Source organism: Opisthocomus hoazin, chromosome 1 (genome assembly GCF_030867145.1).
Source record: "Opisthocomus hoazin isolate bOpiHoa1 chromosome 1, bOpiHoa1.hap1, whole genome shotgun sequence".
NCBI lineage: Eukaryota > Metazoa > Chordata > Aves > Opisthocomiformes > Opisthocomidae > Opisthocomus > Opisthocomus hoazin.
In genome coordinates this window covers 120,797,219-120,810,280 of record NC_134414.1, presented here as the reverse complement: position 1 = coordinate 120,810,280, position 13,062 = coordinate 120,797,219, and positions in this window count along the sequence as shown.

Below are 13,062 nucleotides of genomic sequence, written 5' to 3'. Positions count from 1 at the left end.
AGCTAACAATTTTTACAACCTAAGAATCTGTTCTGGTAGGAGGAAATATTGAGCAGTTAGCTAACTCTTAAATCAGTCTAGCAGATGTGGAAAGGCATTTGATGGTTTCTACATAGAATCAATGGACTGATTTACGACCTTTAAACATTAGGGCTTCAGTGGATTTTACTTTCCTTCTTTCTTTTCCCCACTTTTCTTGTGCCTTCCTTTTATTTTGTCAAGTATTTAATGTATCAACATCATTCACAAGTACGGTGTGAAGAATGAAGGAGGATTTTTCCCCCCTTGAATTTTTTTTCATGTGAAAGTTAGGCTTTTGATGTTCTTTTTTTTTTGTCTTCTAAGTTTATCTACCAAAGTGTTTGGAAAATGGATGAACTTTTGTAAAAGTCTGAAAGAACTTCACGTTAGAGAATAACATACATTCAACACAGAAAAGGCTCTACTGCTCAAAACTCCCTAATGCTCTTTATCCTTAGCCGTGATATTTCATTTTTAAACACATCTCCATATTCAGTCTGAGATAATTGATGTTTCCAAAGAGTGAAACAATGTGAAGGCTTACGTCTCCACCAATTTTCCTTTAAAAAAAAAGGAGGGGAAGGATATTTACTTTCTTTTATCCTCTCAAACTATCTTTTGTTGACTTACAGGAACAAAATATTCAGAAGTTAGATTAAAAAAAATGGTTTAAGATAACAGTTTCCAGACTGTTATTCTGGTAGTAATATAAAATGATGTTTTCGGTTTCACAGTTCATATATTTATTGAAATCCTGGAACACATACCACAGAATGAACGTTAAAAGTAGATTTTGAAATGTTATATACCTAGAGAGGCTTAATAAATCTAACATTCTCATTAACCATTTCATTTTCTATATTACACTGACTTCAAATTTTAAGACTGATTTTGAGAGGATATTAGTCATATGCATAGCAAAGCTTGCATGGAATGCGTGAGGAGTGATGGATTGGAAGACAGAACAACACTTTCTCTGCCTAAAAATGCATGGGCCCAGACATGGCTGATAAGTGGTACAATAATAAGGTGAAATAAAGATAGTTGTAAGAATAACTCATGGCCTTGTTGTTGCTATGCTCGCTTTGGTTGCTTTGTTAAAGTACGTGTGAATCAAGGCAAACATACTTTAATTTGGATTCATAAATAGTGCTATACCAAGCTGTGAAATAATTTTCTGAGATGAGAAGTATTTACCATTAGTATTTAAGAGCTGAGAAACTAATTTTGTCTTTGTGTTGTCTATGAGCAGATGACATGTTGAATTTGTTACATTTATGGAAACTCTAGGCTTGAATATTTCTGGTTAATATATTGATTTGGGCCTAATTTATACAATTTAGCTAAGAAACTAAATATGAACTTTCAGTAAAGAAATCTCTGGTGTAGAGCTAGAACACTTGCTAGTACCTGACACCATTAAACTTGAAGAGCAGTTATAACTAGTAATGAAAACATCAGGTGTATGATGTAAATCATTATATGTATTTCACAAAATCAAATTACAAACATTAATCTTTATGTCATGGTTTATCCCTGGGCAGCAACAAAGGGCCACGCGGTTGCTCTATCACCCTTTCCCCGTTGGGGGTGGGGGAGGAAAATGGAAAGAAAAAGGCAAAACTCGTGGGTCAGTGTTCTGGTTTGGGCTGCAGCCGGCAAAAAAAGCGCCACGCGGCCACCCCTCCCCCTGCCGTGATGCGGAGGAGAATGGAAAGAAACAGGCAGAAAACTGGTGGGTTGGAATAAGGGCAGTTTAACAGAACAGCAAACAAATGGAACAGTAACAACAACGATACAGATAAGGGGAATATACAGAACAAACCGCACGACCCAGAGAGAGAGAGAGCCGTTCTCCTGGACTGCACCGCCGCTGAACCCTCCCGAGCCGAGAGCGAGTTCCCGCTGTGCTGCCCTCCCCCCCTGCACCGGAACCCAGCATGACGGCACATGGTATGGAATACCCTGCTCTGTTTGGCCAGGTGGGGGTTGGGTCAGCCCACCCAGCTGTGCCCCTTCCTGGATTCTGGTGAAAATTAACCCCGTCCTGGCCGAACCCAGGACAGTCAGGATAAGGGCAGTTTAGCAGAACAGCAAACAAAGGGAACAGTAACAACAATACTGAGAAGAAGAATATACAAAACAAATAGCAAAATGCACAGAACAGCTCTCACTGCCTGGCTCCCAGTGTGCTGCGGAGTCATAATTAACTTCCCCCTGGCCAGCTCCCGCCACCTGAGTCAAGCATAATGGCACATGGTGTCGAATATCCTGCTTGTTTAGCCAGTTTGGGTCAGCTGGCCTGGCTGTGTCCTCTCCTGCCTTCTTGTGAAAACTAACCATGTCCTGAACCCAGGACACTATTCAGCCTTATGCTAAACCATCTACGTCATGTCCAGGTCCCCCATTTTCCAGTTGATCACCACCACTTTTCCTGTCTTTAATATTGCACACAGATATTGCTCCCTTAGTCTATGGATCATCCCTCTAAATTGTCCGTTCATTTAATCCATGACTTCGGACTCCATCTGTCGTAACAGTCTTTCAGGGTAGGAGAGATGACATGTGGTGTTGGATGGTCACATGCTGTATTCAGAGCTCGCAGCTGGTGTATCTGGTGTGGCCCATGCCCACGATCTGCGGATTGAAGATGTCGATTTTGATGAAATTGCTAAGTGCCAGCTGTTGAAGCCAGATCCAGTCCCATCACTACTGCACTTTGTTAGGTGTCATCAAAGTCCATCCTTCATTGGTCTGGGTGATTCTTGCAGTAATACTATTGATATAACATAGAACAGCTATAGTAGTGATGACAGACAGTGACAGGGTTATTTAACTATTAACTTTATACAATTTATTTATTGACTATTCTTGCCCAAAATCAAAACTCCATGAGGTACACATTGGATTTCCTCATCGTTTCACATCACCCACCAGGTGCACCCAGACCCTTGAGCAAAAGCAATCCCACAGAGGGGCTTACCTTTGCCCAAGGCAGGACTAACCCAGACTGTCCTCCCTAACATATTCCACATGTACACTATGGGGACTTTATCCCCTCTACAGGGCATGAAAGTTTTGATTGTGCAAGGCCAACCTGGCTGGTGAATCTTCTGGTGTTAACTAACCAGGTGGCTTTTGCTGAACGAATATCTCAATTTCTGAAAGTCCCACCCCACATCACTCTCAAGGTGGTTTTTAGCAGTCCATTGTACCGTTTGATTTTCCTGGAGGCTGGTGCATGGTAGGGGATGTGATACACCCACTCAATACCGTGTTCTTTGGCCCAGGTGTCTACGAGGCTGTTGCGAAAGTGAGTCCCATTGTCTGACTCAGTCCCCTCTGGAGTGCCATGTCAACACAGAACTTGCTTTTCAAGGCCCAGGATGGTATTCCGGGTGGTGGCATGGGCCACAGGGTAGGTTTTCAGCCATCCAGTGGATGCCTCCACCATCGTGAGCACATAGCTCTTGCCTTGGCAGGTTTGTGGCAGTGTGATGTAGTCAATCTGCCAAGCCTCCCTGTATTTAATTTTTAGCCATTGTCCTCCATACCTCTGAGGCTTTACCCGCTTCGCTTGCTTGATTGCAGCACATGTTTCACATTCATGGATAACCTGTGCGATGGTATCCATGGTCAAGTCCACCCCTCCAACACGAGCCCATTTGTATGTTGCATCTCTTCCTTGATGGCCTGAAGTGTCATGGGCCCATCAAGCTATAAACAGTTCAGCCTTCTGTTGCCAGTCCAAATCCACCCGAGCCACTTCAATCTTAGCAGCCTGATCCACCGGGTGGCTGTTTTGATGTTCTTCAATGGCCCGACTCTTAAGGACATGGGTGTCCATGTGACGCACTTTTACAACCAACTGCTCCAGAAGGGCAGCAATATCTTGCCACAATGGGGCAGCCCAGATAGGTTTGCCTCTGCGTTGCCAGTTGTTCTTCTTCCATTGCTGCAGCCACCCCCACAAGGCATTGGCCACCATCCAAGAGTCGGTGTAAAGACAGAGCACTGGCCACTTCTCTCGACTGGCAATGTCTAAAGCCAGCTTTCACCTCTGCAAACTGGCTGGACTCACCTTCTCCCTCGGCAGTTTCCGCCACTTGTCGTGTAGGGCTCCATACAGCAGCCTTCTGTCTCCGCTGCTCCCCCACAATGCGACAGGACCCATCCGTGAACAGGGCATACTGTTTATCATCTTCTGGCATCTTGTTATACAGTGGGGCCTCTTCAGCACGTGTCACATCCTCCTCTGGCGATGCTCCAAAATCTTTGCCTTCTGGCCAGTCCATGATTACCTCCAGAATTCCTGGGTGACTCGGGTTTCCCATTCGGGCGCGCTGGGTGATCAGCACGACCCACTTACTCCACATAGCATCGGTGGCATGATGCGTAGAGGGAACCCTCTCTTTGAACATCCAGCCCAGGACCAGCAATCATGGTGCTAGGAGGAGCTGTGCTTCAGTGCCGACCACTTCTGAAGCAGCTCGAACACCTTCATATGCTGCCAGAATCTCTTTTTCAGTGGGAGTATAGCGGGCCTCGGATCCTTTGTATCCTGGGCTCCAAAATCCCAGGTTGGGCCACTCTCCCCGGCTGCGGTGTAGAGCACGTTTTTAACATCTTGCCCTGACTGGACATGAACTATCTCCCATTTAATTTGATCAAATGCCTGTCGTTGCTCAGGGTGCCATTCAAAATCATTCTTCTTCCGGGTCACGTGATAGAAGGCCTGTGCTTCCTTTTTGCTGGTTGGTGGAGACATAGCTGCTATTTTGTTGATTGGGATCTGACAATGGCCGTCCTGCCATTTTACTGCTAAAAACTGTATGTCTTGTGCAGGTCCCTTGACATTACTTCATATAATGGTGAAACCAGCTTTCAGAAGGATCTGAACTATTTTTTCCCCTTAGTCAGTATCTTCCTCTGCTGTATCACCACATACAGTGATGTCCTGGATGTACTATAGATGTTTCAGAGCTTCACCCTTTTCCAGTGCAGTCTGGATTAGTCCATGGCAAATGGTGGGACTGTGTTTCCACCCCTGGGACAGTCGATTCCAGGTGTACTGGATGCCCCTCCAGGTGAAAGCAAAGTGTGGCCTGCACTCTGCTGCCAAAGGGATGGAGAAGAATGCATTAGCGATGTCAGTTGTCACATACCACTTGGCTGCCTTTGACTCCAGCTGATATTGAAGTTCTAGCATGTCTGGCACGGCAGCACTCAGCGGTGGTGTGACTGTATTCAAATCATGATAGTCTATTGTCAGTCTCCACTCTCCAGTAGATTTTCTCACTGGCCATATGGGACTATTAAAGGGTGAGCGAGTTTTGCTGATCACTCCTTGACTCTCCAGCTGTCAGATCAGCTGATGAATGGGGAGAAGGGAGTCTCGGTTGGTGCGATATTGTCGCCGGTGCACCGTTGTGGTTGTGATTGGCACCTGTTGTTCTTCAACCCTCAGAAACCCCACAACGGAAGGATCCTCCGAGAGACCAGGCGAAATGGACAGCTGTTTAATTTCTTCCGTCTCCAAAGCAGCTATGCCAAAAGCCCACCAATACCCCCCTGGGTCCTTGAAATAGCCTCTCCTAAGATAGTCTATCCCAAGGATGCACGGAGCCTCAGGGCCAGTTACAATGGGGTGCTTCTGCCAGTCCTGCCCAGTGAGGCTCACTTCAGCCTGCAGTAGACTCAGCTGTTGGGACCCCCCTGTCACTCCCGAAATGCAAATGGACTCTGACCCTTTGAACTCTGATGGCATTAAAGTACACTGTGCAGCAATGTCCACTAGAGCTTTCTACTCTTATGGATCTGACGCGCTGGACCATCAAATCCACACTATTCAAGAAACCTGGTTGTCCCTTTCCTCCACCTGGCTGGAGGCAGGGCCCCTCTAATCCTGGTCAGAGAATTTGTTGCTCATTTCCTGTAAAAATGACTTAGCGGTCCCTTCAAGAGGATAAGAAGCAATATCAAACTGTCTACCTGGTCTGGAGAGCTGGCCGCTGGAAACTGGAGCAGCATTTTTCCTAGAAGAATCCCCTTTTGTGATTGTTTTTCCTTGCAACTCACACACTCATGCCTCTAGGATTGAGTTAGGTTTTCCATCCCACTTCCTCAAGCCCTCTTCCTGGTCATGCAGGTAAAACCACAAAGTGCCCTGTGGTGTGTAGCCTCTGTATCTTCTCTCTTGAGCAGAAAATCACTTGCTCCTAATAGAGCTGACATACCGACCCATACAGATGGGGAGTAAGACATATTCTCTTTGAGCTTCTGGACCTTCTGGGACAATTTCTCCATGGCTGAGATGAGGGAGGAAGTGAGACTTTCTTCATATTGCTGGAGTCGGACAGCCACTTCATCCACTGCTTGTGCCTCTTCACCTTTCCAGTCTATTACTGCCAGTGAAATGGCATATGAGGATGGTGCGCTCCACACAAACTTCCTCCACATGTGTCGTGTGCACTGGACTTCATCTGCATCTGTGGGTAACAGTGCATTATCTGGGTCATAATAAACCAGCTCCCGCACAGCTAATTCCCTCAGGTACTGGGTACCTCTCTCTATATTGGCCCACTTGCCTGGATAACATATAACATCCTCACTGAAGGGGTACCTTTCCCTCACGCCTGACAAAAGTCGCCTCTGGAGGCTGAGGACTTCTGCCTTTTTTCAAATTACCTTGTCAATGCCCCCTTCCCTGGCCAGGGATCCCAACACTTTGGCTTCTCTGCCCTCTAATTCCAAGCTACTGGCCCCGTTATCCCAGCACCAGAGCAGCCAGGTGACAATGTGTTCACCTGCGTGGCAGCTGAAATCTTTCCACATATCTCGCAGTTCGCTCAGTGACAGGGACCAGGTGATGATCTCTGGCTCTGCCTCCTTCTTCTGCTCCTGTGATGGCCCGGCTCATTGTCATCCGTTATGGGGTGAAATAATTTCCTTGTATATTTCTTTTTCTGTGTAGAGACAATTGATACTGGCATGGGTTGGGTTCCTGGTCCAGCCACGGTGCCTGCTGCCTTAGTTGGAGCAGCCGCCATGCCTGCTGGGGACGCAGCGGCAGCCAGAGGGGTTGTGGCAGTGGCAGCCGTGGTGCTGGCTGGGGGTGCTGGGGCAGCCACAGTGTCTGTCACTTTGTTTTCCGCCTTTCCCCCTTTAGAGCACTGAGCAGTGTTGAACAGGGCGGCTCGGTAGGCGTGGGCCAGACCCCAGCACTTTGCAACAGTTTGTGTCTCCCTGGAACTCCCAGGGTGACAGCACACTTCTTCCAAATATTCTACCAGTTTGTCAGGATTCTGCACTTGTTCAGGGGTGAAATTCCAAAACCCTGGGGGTGCCCATCATCCTAGGCGTTTGTCCATGCTATTCCACACACCCAGCCACTCATAGCTATCCAGTACCAGGGCGGCTCTCTTCGTGATGTTTTTAACTATTTATTTAACCCTATACAAGACCTGCAACCCATTCAGGAGAGAGAACAATAGGAGCATGATGGCTTGAACATCGCACGGATACTTGAAATGCTCAAAAGCTGTTACAACCACCCTGAAGGAGAGGGGAGGGGTAAAAGAGTGGGGGAAAGTATCCCCTTTTATTTTCCCCATAGATTTGGCTTAATTATTAATAAATTCTGAGAGGTAGCATCCAAAGTATGGAAACAACCACAGTGCTGCATGCAAATAGAAGCCTAACTTCATGCTTGGTTCTGTTATCATATGGGTCAAGATTATAGAGTCCAGCAAAACTACAGTCCTGATCCTTTTCCCAGAGATAATGAACAGCACCACAGGGAACATATACAGCAGGTACGGGCTTATATACCACTGCCTTTTGACCAAAGACAGCAACAATTTCACTGGCGACTATTTAACTGGTACAATAAATGTGTATAACAAATTCTAAGAAAGTTGTCTTAACACACCCTGCTCAGCCCTGCTCTTATCCCTGCCCCATGTTGGGCACCAATTAAAGACTGTCGTGGTTTGGTCCTGGCCGGCAACAAAGGGCCATGTGGTCACCCTATCGCCCTACCCCCAATGGGGGCCGGGGGGAGGGAAAGGAGAATGGAAAGAAAAAGACAGAACTCATGGGTGGGATAAGGGCAGTTTAACAGAACAGCAAAGGAAGCGAACAGTAACAACAACAAGAATGATAAGAATATACAAAACAAACAGCGAAATGTACAAAAAACCTCTCATTGCTCCGTGCCCCGCGTGCTCCTGAGCTGCGATTAGCTTCCCCCTGGGCCCAACTCCCCTGCCCAGAACCCAGCATGATGGCACAAGGTACCGAATACACTGTTTTGTTTGGCCAGGTTGGGTCAGCCCGCCCAGCTCTGTCCCCTCCTGGATTCTGGTGAAAATTAACCCTGTCCTGGCTGAACCCAGGACACTATAATATTTTTTTCTTCATTAGAGGAAAGATGTAGACTACTCTTCCTTAAAAATCTGTTTATGATAATAGAGAGATTACTTCTTTTTTCTCGTTTTGATAAGAAGTAGAGTGTGAAATGTGTGGAAAAGTTAAGACAAATGAATAAACACTAGCATCAAGAACCGAATCATTTTCTAGTTAAAACTTCCATCCAGGGATTTAACATGCTGAAGCTATGCATTTTATCTTATCACATTTAATGGATTTATCCCAAGTTTTGTGAATACAGAGAAAGTCCCTGATTACACATATCTCGGTACATCAAATTAACAGCCATTAAATGTCATAGAAGTTTGTCTGAACCAATTCTGGACAAAGTTCTGGGTGCTAGATGTAGGTATGTTCCTAAAACTGTTGTGAAAGCTTTTCCCAAGTCTGTGTCAAACTCATTCAAGGTTGTCTTGGGCAGAGAATTTGTCAGATAATATTGAGCTTGGTTTTGTTTCTCACTTCAAGGTTTAGCTGCATGTTTTAGATTTGACGTATACCATAGATGTCTCTTAACTTTTTTTTTTTTCTATTCTGTTAGTCCACCTAATCCTTTCTATTCAGTTTCTTTTTAGGCAGAAGCATTTACATATTTATAAATTGGAGGGGAGGGAGGGGATCACCACTATTTATACATGATACTCATGCCCTCAGTTTCTGTATTTGGAGATGGATATGCATTGGTAAGAACATGACATATGTTCTGTACATGAAATTCGATCTGTCTGCCCTGTCCCAATCTTAATTTTGATAAACTTTCATATGTTACTGAGCTCTGTAAGTCCTTTACTTATTGAAAACTAAGTTAATAGTGAATGTCCTTTTTTCTGGTTAGTACTCTTTTACCAGATCTAAACTTTGACCTGGCGTGTTTAATAGAGACTGGTTGAGGATTGGTGGTTTCCTGACAGTAACTGATACCTTTTCTTCTGGTTATTACTTTTGATGTGCATCTGAGTAGCCAGTCCCCCTGGTAGGTGGGCTATATCAGTTTATAGGCTGTCCCTGTTCTACCTGGCTATTTAAACGAGCATTGTCACTAGCTCAACCTCTATGAGAAATGTATTTTATTATTGCAATCAGACTCATTCAAAATGAAACAAAATGTTAAGAATCAATACTAGCACTATTAAAAAGTAATCCAGTTATCATTCCCTAACCGTTATCAGACAGCTTGTGCAAGACAGCATATTCTATGCATTGTTTGGAATAGAGAATATCGTCAGTCTTCTGTGGCATTTGTTGGATACAGTTGTCATTTTTAAAGGTGCTTGCTGTATAATACTCTGGACCTCGTTGCAAATCCAGACTTTAGGAATACAATGTGTAGGTGTGGATTTTCTTCTGAAGTGATTTATTCCAAGTACTTAATATGGTCATTTTTGTCAAATAATTGAGCTTGCAGTACGCTTATTGCACCTTTTCTTTTCCTTCCCTTTTTCTGTTATCCTGCACATACATTTTCATCAGATATCAGGTAAAGGTCCAATTGTGTAACATTGCTCCATCAGGTGTTCAAGGTTGCAGAGGCTCAAGTGAAATCATGGATTGGAAGCATGTTATTAAGATGTCATTATTTAAATACTGGTTAGCTATACATTATAAACAGAGGCAAAGTTGGCACTTCTGTTCATGTTATGCAGGCCAAATGAAACTCCCTTTATTTCCTCACAGTTGTGCTTCTAAGATTTCCTTCCTTTCTCTAATTTTTATAGACTTCGTTGTAAACCTAGAAATGTCAAAGACATCAAAGGGCTTTGTAAGTGTCTACATCATTAAGAACTCAAACTCCATTCTGAACTTCCTGGAGCATGAGCTAGCATACACAAATTATGCAGCACTTATGAACAAATATGAAAGAGTGTTTTTGGTTTCAGAAGGAATTCAATAAATACCTGCCTACCAGCTTTGCTGTCAGTGCTGTTTGATTTAGATTCTTTTTATTATCTCTCAACCAAAATATAGCCCAAGCTTATTGTACTTACCCTTATTTCACCTTGAATATGAATTATTTTACTGATGAAATGATATTCTTCTTTAATTCAGGGCTTTGTATTTGAGGGGAAAAAACATGCAACAGAAGATGTAAACTGATAGTATAAAAATATTCTCAAAAAATGAGAGGAGAAAAGACCATGATATTTCTTTCTTTTCACAACTGTTTTTTTTCTTTCTCATCCAGGACTTCCGTGTTCTCTTTATACTCTCTTCCTGCATTTCATCTACTAATAGTGGATAAAAATTTTTTACCTTCTTTTCAACAAAACATGTTCTATTCACTTCTGTCTTTTCTATCACCAAGTTCTGCGTTATTCCTTTCTGTTTGTACCCACATCCTATTCTTTTCCTCCTCTCAGTGTAGCATCCATCGACCCCTATAATGCAAAGCTCACTCTGGATTTTTCCTGTGTTAGTTTAGAATTTGTTCTGCTACCATTTTTTCTTACTGACCAGTGGGGTATGTCACATTTTCTCAAGAGGACTGTGCCACCACAAAATTAGAGTAGAAATCTTCTGAAAATGTTGATAGAAATTACCTAGAAAGCAGTAGGAATTCCTCTTATTTCATGTGAGAAAGCTATAAATACTTTCCAGACACAAAGGAACAGCTGAACACTGGATCCCTGTTTTTCTAAGATAGTTTCTGAATTGATGGTGTCTGTGCTAAACACTCTCACGTAGGTAAATACTGTGTATTTTGGAGGTAGATGACAGCCTTGAGGTAACAATGGAAGTGACAGATTAAATCAGTATTCTGTCTTCAGGCGTTTATTCCCCACTTTTATTTCCTACCCACACAACCTTTTGTCTCTCATAGCCCAAGTCTAGCTGCCAGATTTTCACTATTGCATAAATTCTCAGCCCTCCGAAGACAGTGGTTTTGCTTCATTCTCTGTTCGTGACTATGACCTTCTCTAAGACTATTTCATCTATTTCATGCCTTTACTACAGATATGGATGAAAATCTAGTCTGTTTCTAATAGCAGGATGAAAGGAATTGTTCTTCAGTTGTACCCAAGAACTTCCACATTAGATCAAATTGGTTCATGGTTAGATAGGACGTCTTTCAATTTTTTTTTCTTCCCTCTATCACAAGAATTACTGATAGCTCTAATACTGACAGAAGTTCTACTGAAGTTGCTAATTTTTTCTAAAGTTATTTCTTGTCGATACCTAGGTTAATGAATAATACATTAATTTTTTAGGTGAAATTGTGGCATTTGATTTTAAAAATGTCAGCATGGATTTAGATGGGAATTCATTATAAGAGCTATCTTTCAGCAGTTTGATAGCAGTTTGACTTAAAAAAGACCTTCTTGTTTTGTGCTTTTTTATGCTAGTTCTTCTAAAAGGGGATAGCTTTTGAAGACTGTTCCTAGTGCAAATGCAATGCCAACATTAAATGTACCTTATAATATTCTTTCATTCATAATATTGAACTATTATAATTGTTTAGAAGAGGTGGAATGTTCACAGGACAGGGAATCTGAAGTTGGGGCGACTTTGTCACTTCCAATGCTATAGCAAGATTACTGTAAAAGTGAATGCCACATAAAGGAAACTCATTTTTTAATGAGTGTTTTATTCACATAACTTTCAAGTTCAGAGTATGTCTATGATAGCAGCTTTTAAGAAGGGAGTTTTGCTCATTTGGGGTGCATGGCAAGAGACAGCAAAGAACTTCAGTACTCTACTATTTTAAGAGATTTCATGCAGACAGCCCAACAAAAAACTTAATCTGGCAGTGTGGCTACTGTAATTTGCCTTTCCACTCAATGGAAAGAGGAAGAAGAATAGCATGAAACTGATCCCAGGTATGAGGTATGGAATAACGGAGAGTTTATACCTGCTCTGTTCCTATGTAGACAATTCTTTACAGCAGCTAAAATGAGTACATAAGAATCACAGAATCATAGAATCATAGGTTGGAAAAGACCTCTAAGATCAGCAAATCCAACCATCCGCCAAATATCACCATGCCTACTAAACCCTATCCCGAAGTGCCACATCTAGAAATTTTTTGAACACCTTCAGGGATGGAGACTCCACCACCTCCCTGGGCAGCCTGTTCCAATGTCTGACCACTCTTTCAGTAAAGAAATTTCTCCTAATATCCAATCTAAATCTCCCCTGATGTAACTTAAGGCCTTTGCCTCTCGTCCGATCGCTAGTTACTTGAGAGAAGAGACCAACACCTGCCTAACTACAACCTCCTTTCAGGTAGTTGTAAAGAGCAATAAGGTCCCCAGGTCCCCCCTTCAGCCTCCTCTTCTCCAGACTAAACAGCCCCAGCTCCCTCAGCCGCTCCTCATAAGACTTGTTCTCTAGACCCCTCAACAGCCTTGTTGCCCTGCTCTGGACACACTCCAGCACATCAGTGTCCTTCTTGTAGTGAGGGGCCGAAAACTGAACACAGTACCCGAGGAGTCCCACATCACAGGGCTACGAGGATGATGAGGGGACTGGAGCATCTCTCATATGAGGAAAGGCTGAGGGAACTGGACTTGTTTAGCCTGAAGAAGAGGAGGCTGAGAAGGGACCTAATATATGCTTAGAAATATCTCAAGGGTGGGTGTCAGGAGGATGGGGCCAAACTCTTTTCAGTGGTGC